Source organism: Nestor notabilis, unplaced genomic scaffold, assembly GCF_000696875.1.
Source record: "Nestor notabilis isolate BGI_N333 unplaced genomic scaffold, ASM69687v1 scaffold30716, whole genome shotgun sequence".
NCBI classification, from domain to species: Eukaryota; Metazoa; Chordata; class Aves; order Psittaciformes; family Psittacidae; genus Nestor; species Nestor notabilis.
The window spans coordinates 1-6925 of record NW_009933874.1 but is presented as its reverse complement, the minus strand read 5'-3'; the positions used below and the strand labels follow the sequence as shown (position 1 = coordinate 6925).

The window sequence follows — 6925 nt, the reverse complement described above, 5'->3', positions numbered from 1 at the left end:
GTCCCCTTGAGGAGCCTTCTCTTCTCCAGCTCCCCCAGCCCAGCTCTCTCAGCCTGGCTCCAGAGCAGAGCTGCTCCAGCCCTCGCAGCAGCTCCGGGGCCTCCTCTGGCCTTGCTCCAGCAGCTCCACATCTCTCAAAATGAGACCAGAAAGGGCTTTTGTGCCTAACCCTGCGCTGCTGTACATAGGCAAGGAAGGATTCTGGTGCCATCTTGTATCAGATTTTGGTGACTTCTGCTGTAGTAGCAAAGGGATGATGGTCTTTAGTGCCAACAGTGGACTCCAAAAGGCACCCACAGAGAGGAGGGGTGGTGCTGGCTGGCTGTAGCACAGCTGCTCACTTGGGCTGCTGGGGAAACCCATCCTGTGTGTGCTGCCCAAGAAACATGCACCTGCCAAGCAAGTCTTTTGGGTGCTCCACACACAGATAGAGTTTGCCTGATGCTCTCATGGACAATACAGAGTTTACACCTTTGTGCTGCCCAGCCTGGAAACCCAAATCATCTTCCCCACTTCTTTATTCCCCACTGCTTGGCTGAAGCCAGCGCTCACCCTCTGCAGCCTCTCCCTTCCAGCACAGGCAGCAGCTTTGGTGGGGAGAGAGAGAGAAATTATCTCCACTCTTATCACTGAGAAACTCTGCCAAGATACAGGATTAGCAGCTGGATGTCTCACAGTGCAAAAGGAGGAAATAGATCCAAGAAGATAGGCATCATCCCAGCTGCATGATCTGGGAGCAACAGAGGGACCTTGGCTTTATCCACTGTGTCCCCTTGAGAAGCCAGTCTGGCCTCTCCCTGGTGTGGGGCAGCAGCTGCCCCGAGCTGAAGAGCAGCCTCATGTTTCATGCATCCCCACTCAGGCCCTTCCCATCCTCCCACTTCCCACCACAACTTCAGGAGATGCCCTTTGAAGGCCTCCTCGCTGCTGTCCACGTGCCTCTTACCTGACGGTTACAACGTGGTGCTGCACCGGCCGTCGCTCCCCCGGGGACCACTGTTTCCAGGGAGTTTCCGAAGCCTCGTGGTGGGAAGCTGGCCCAGGATCGCCACTGGAAAGGTGGGAACACAGCATGGGCCTCTCGCCATGCCCAGGCAGTGGGGGCAGGCCATAGCTGCCCCCGGGCTCCTGCTGGCTGCAGGGATAATACGAATGATGCTGTTGCGAGTCCAGGGAGCTAGATGGCACTTGGCCGTTGGACTGGGTGGAGGCTGGTCCCAGCGTGTGGCTGGAGGAGGGCAGATGATCTGCTCCCAGGCTGGGGGATGCAGGAACAGGGCAGTGATGGACCGGGCAGATTCTTTCCCAGGAAGTGCCGCTGTAGCTGGGCTCGGTGTTCCCGATCTCTGGCATGGCGAGGCAGGTCTGGCAAGGTCCTGTGTTTGGCTTTTCTCTGTGAGAGAAAATAAGGGCATGGTGAAACAGCAGAGCAGGAGGGAGGCTGTGCAGGGGAACTGTGTCCTACACGTGAGACACTCACAGGCCTCCCACCTACCACAGGGTGGGAAAGCTCACCCGCTACTTGCTGTAGTTAGAGCCAGCCTCAGGGCTGAGCTGGATTTATAAAGCCATCCACGACTCACTCAGGGATTCCAACACACATCTTTGTGCATGTTGCTCCAAAAGTTTGGAAAATTGGGTAATAACTCCTCAAATAACTCTCCAAGATACTTCACTGCAGAAGGGCACTGGCTGATGGTAATGGCAGGGTCCTAAGGCAGGACCAGAGTGGTTACAGAGATCCAGGGAAATGAAAACCAAAGGAAACTGCGCAGGACCAGAGTGGTTACAGAGATCCAGGGAAATGGAAACCAAAGGAAACTGCACATGACCACGTCCCCTGGAGTATGATCTGGAGAGTCCCTTAATCCATGCTCAAGCCTGGAGTGTAGTTCCTCCCACTATTCCAAGTGACTGGCATGCCTGTGCATCTTACTTGGGGTCTATAGTTCTGTACTAGTAGTCCTGGCTCATGGAGGTTTCACCAGAGAGCTGGACTTGTGGCAGTGTTATGCTTTGGCAAAGTCTAGACCTTTCCTCACCCCATTTTTGATGCCTCTGAGTTCCTGTTTTCCCTCCACCTGGTCCTGTTGGTTTTTCCCTAATTTCTGTACACTTCAGGCAGGTGCTGGTTCCTACAATGCATAATAATTCCCAGTGTCACTGCTGCACTGACAACTTGTGCTGATGGTATTCCCACCCCTGCACAATATTTGTGCTCTTGTTTCAAAGCAAAGACAGAATTCCTTTTCATTTCAACAACTGGATTCACACAGGAGATGGGAGCAGAGGCTTTCAGACCGGGTTAGTCTCGTGGCTGTCCTGCTGGGTCTGCCTCATCTCATGGGGAATGTGTAATGCTGCACAGAACACAAAATGGGCTTTGAGGATGGTCAGGGAGATGCAGGAAGCACAAAGTGACAAATTCCTCCTCCAAAGGCCCCTCAGCTACCAAACCTGGTGGGGAAAGCAGATCCGGACTCCTGGATATCACACATTGCCTCCAGTCTTTATGCACTTATGTTAATACATTTGATTCTAACGCTTCCCATGAAGCCCACTCTTCTTGTTTACCATCTTTGCTGCATAATACCATCAAGTTCTGCTCTTCTCTCACATGCTGTCTCTTAATCCCCTGCAGTGACTTCCTATTTTAGGATAACTTTGGTGCTTCAATTCATTCACTTGTGACTCTTCATTATCTGCTTTCCAGACTAAACAGTTACAGCTCTGTCAATCACCCTCTGGATAGAAGCTGCCTTATGCTCATCTCTCTCCAGCTCCATGACGATGTGACCTCGGTTATCCAGAATCTCCAGGGAAACCTGGAGCTCACAGATAATGATGGGTTTGGGTAATCACTGCTGGCAGTGCTGCAGGATGTGAGCCTTCACTTGCTGCTCTCCCAATTAGCCACAGTGCTGCTGGGCTTAATGTTTGATGTGCTGAGCTCTGCACCAGAGATGTGGACTGGTTCTTTGCCTGCAACCATGTTGCTGTTACACTTCTGGGCCCACAGGACCCTCAACTCTGCTGGAAAATTGGTTGGGGGAGTTTCTGGTGCCTGCTTACTGTCAGGCAGGACAGGGGGTGGGCACAGCACCATGCTGGACTCTGCTTGATCCACTGACACTAACTGAGACTAACAGCAGGGGAAGAGAAACAGGTTCTTTTAACATTCCCAATTAAAACTGGCTTCATTCCCAGTTTGGGCCGTGTCAGATGTTTGACATCTTGGGGATTAAGTGGGCAGAAATGGTGTCTCAGCCACCGAAAAGCTCACAGGGGCAGCCAGACACCCCCTAGTTTATTCCTCAACCTCAGCTGGATGCAACTGAAGAGATGCTGGGCAGAGAGAGAACAGGGAGGTGCAGGGAAAAGGTAAGCTGGAGTTATCTGCTCCTGCTACCCATGGCAATGAGTTGTGTTTCTCAGGCTATCTTCTTTCCCATCTTTTCCCTTGAGATGTCTGGAGAGCACAATAATCCAGTCTATGACACTGCCCGAGTCACTTGGAGTGCAGCCGTGACACAAGTACTGGGGCACAGGCAGCCCACCTCAGCTGGGGCACCAGCAAAAGGTTAGAAGCTTCTTTTCACCCGAAAACAGGCAAGATAAGGTCAAGATTCCCAAGGAGACACCTTTCTGCCATTCCATCTCTGCTGGGATGCAGAGCAGTGGGAGGCACCGAGGGCTGAATGCAGTGAGTGCACCCCCAGACATGGGCTGTGCTGTGTCCCTCCCCGCAGAGACCAGCATCCCACTGGGAAGCTCGGACACTGCTCCCCTCAGCAGGACATGGCTTTACCTGCCTCAGCATCCCACTCCAGTAAGAGGGGTTGTGGGCAGCATGCTGTGCTCCCACTTGTCCCATCTCCCTCCCCTGATGGTTTCACTCAGCCAGCACATGGAGGGAGCTTGGCAGGGGAGGGAGTGATGGAGGGAGCTTGGCAGGGCAGGGAATGATGGCATACGGTCATTTTTAATTCAGCCATTCCATCTTTTTGGCACATCTCAGGTCTTGCTTCCCTCTGAGCCACACAGAACATGTGTGTCTCAGAGAAACAGCCCAAAATACCCAGTGTTTTGAAGGGATGGTTCCTTTCTTACTCTGCCTAAGTCCACCCTCATCCCCAAAACCATTTCTGTAAGCACTTCTCTTTCTGTAATAGAAAGATTCTCTCACCCTTTGCATACTAAGGAGAGGATCAGGAAAGCAGCACTTTGCATATGAAAGATGGGAAACACCTCCCGAGTGAAAGGAGCCGTCTGATGCCTGAGTCGAACCACAACCACAACCCCTCCTGTTGACAGAGAATCTCAGTGGGGATAAAAACAAGAGGGAGAAAGGGCAAGAGTCTGTGTTTAACTACAACCCTTCCCCAGGAAGCTTTGCTCAATCTAATGCTGCAAAATCTAATTCAGAACAGAAGAAGGCAGTTTTATTTTCTTTCCCTTTTATATTCTTACTCCAGCAGGGGTTTGCTTGTGTATCAGCTCTACAGGCTTCCCAAATCAAGAAGAAATATAAATTCACTCTGAATTAAAACCATGTGGACGGGGCTTGGAGCAACCTGCTCTAGTGGAAGGTGTCCCTGCCCGGGGCAGGGGTTGGGGCTGGAGGAGCTTTAAGGTCCCTTCCAACACAAATCACTCTGGGATTCTCTGAGTCTATGGGGCAGCTTCCACCTAGATTAAGGACTTGTTCTTTGAAAGCTCTAAATGACTTTTTAAGAATGGGGGGGCCTTAATGGGATTTAAATAGATTTCTCTTGGAACACACCACAGCAAAGCAGCAGTGGAGCTCTGGAGAAAAAGAGCTGCTTTGCTTCTGTTCACTAAGGAGATGAGCGCCCCTGTCCAGAAATGAGGGACGGGTTCGTGGTGTCTCACTCTCAACTCGGTATCTCTCTCCATGTCCAGTTACAGGGAGAGTCAGGCACCTCCTGAGCACTTCATCTCCTCCCTGGGCTGCAGCAAACTCTGGTGCACTGAAACATTTCTGTGTAGTTGCAGTTTGCCTGGCTTTTTTGGTCATGTATCCTTGAGCAGACCTAAAATCCTTTTGTTAATGAGACTCTTGAGTACGTTAAATCAGCATGAAAAATTAATGAGACTGCAAAACTGCTTCCCACGTAGTCTGCCGAGAGGAGTTTAGTTTTACAACCCTTCCCATTGACTCCTCTGAGCGGCTTTACCCTTACCCAGCTGCTGCTGCTGCTGCAGGCACAGATATGTGTGATGGGATCATTGAATCCCAGCCTGGTTTGTGTTGGAAAGGACCTTAAAGCTCCTCCAGCTCCAACCCCTGCCCCGGGCAGGGACACCTTCCACTAGAGCAGGTTGCTCCAAGCCCCTGTGTCCAACCTGGCCTTGAACACTGCCAGGGATGGGGCAGCCACAGCTTCTCTGGGCACCCTGTGCCAGCGCCTCAGCACCCTCACAGGGAAGAGCTTCTGCCTCAGAGCTCATCTCAATCTCCCCTCTGGCAGGTTCAAGCCATTCCCCTTGTCCTGTCCCTCCATCCCTTGTCCAAAGCCCCTCTCCAGGTCTCCTGGAGCCCCTTTAGGCCCTGGAGCTGCTCTAAGGTGTCCCCTTCAGGAGCCTTCTCTTCTCCAGCTGACCCAGCCCAGCTCCAGAGCAGAGCTGCTCCAGCCCTCACAGCAGCTCCGGGGCCTCCTCTGGCCTCACTCCAGCAGCTCCACGTCCCTCTTGTGCTGTTCCCCAGAGCTGGGTCAGTGCTGCAGGGGGGGTCTCCCCAGAGCACAGCAGAGGGGCAGGATCCCCTCCCTGAGCTGCTGCTCACGCTCTGGGGGTGCACCCAGCACACGGGGGGGCTCTGGGCTCGAGCACATACTGAAGCCGGGGCATGGGGAGCTTCTTGTCAATCAACACCCAGACACAGGGGATCCAAGATCCCTGTGCAGCATCGGGAGAGCTCTGGGTGGTTTTGCTGCCTGCACAGCAGTGCTCTACCAGTGTAAGATGCACTGGTAGAGCCATGGTTGCTGAGCCTTGTTTTGAAGGAAAAAGAAATGTAATGAAAAGGGAAAGAAAATACCACCTTCCATCCCAGGCCTGGAGGAAGGGTGTTTTCAAACCTCTGTATTATTCTGATGATGGATTGAGCTTTGGTGATGAAGAGCATTGGCTGGGGGCATGGGATGGGACTGCAGAGCCCATTGGCAGCCATGTGAAGAGCCTTGAGTAAGGAGCATTTGGATATAGGCATGCCCAGGAGCGAGAGCTTTATTGAGCTTTATTGACAGAAATCATAGTTCTTGAGCACGGGTGAAATTCAACATACCCCTGTTCCAGGTGCCTTAACTCATCTCTTTAACTCTTACAGGTTGCAGTATCCATGTTAAAAGATCTGTGTGAGCAGGGATTACTCCAGTGAGCAAAGCTAATGGTGCCTCAACATAGTCCTTACCCTGTGGAATGCCCAGGATCCAACCAGCGCTGGATTGTGCCATAGTCACTTGGCCAGCACTGAGATCCACCAGCCTCTGGCTGAGCTCTTCAGAGCTGTGTGAAGGGAAAGTACTGTCCCATTGGCTCCCCAGGCAGGTGGGGATGTCTCAGCACCAATGTCCTGTACCAGACAGCACTGAAACTCTGCCTTTCAGAAGGAATTTGTGTGCTGTTGGCCTCAGGAAGGCTCTGGTCAAACAGAATCCGAGGAGCTCAGAAGATCTGTTGCCTCCAGTCTAACAAATGCAGTGTGCTTGCAAATTTGGGGATGGCTCCTTGCCCATAATTATGGGCTTGTTGACAATTCCAGACAATGACATTGATGGTGGCTGCCAGCCTGGCTTGAGACACCAGGTAAGGGAGCATACGGCACAGAGGGGAGGCGATGGGGGCTGCGGGGCTTTACAGGGGAGATGTTTGGACTCAGAACCGTGCTTGCTCTTAGCCTAGT

General features: G+C 52.4%; 1 protein-coding gene across 1 annotated transcript in view; it reads right to left on the bottom strand.

Moving 5' to 3' along the window:
* Positions 1-966, bottom strand: part of DISP2 (dispatched homolog 2 (Drosophila)) — an 11582-nt gene extending 10616 nt beyond the window's left edge. The window contains exon 1 of the mRNA XM_010017076.1: positions 947-966. The gene's annotated coding sequence lies outside the window, so the exon portion shown is untranslated. The remainder of the gene's footprint in view (positions 1-946) is intronic.
* Positions 967-6925: the final 5959 nt, after the last annotated feature.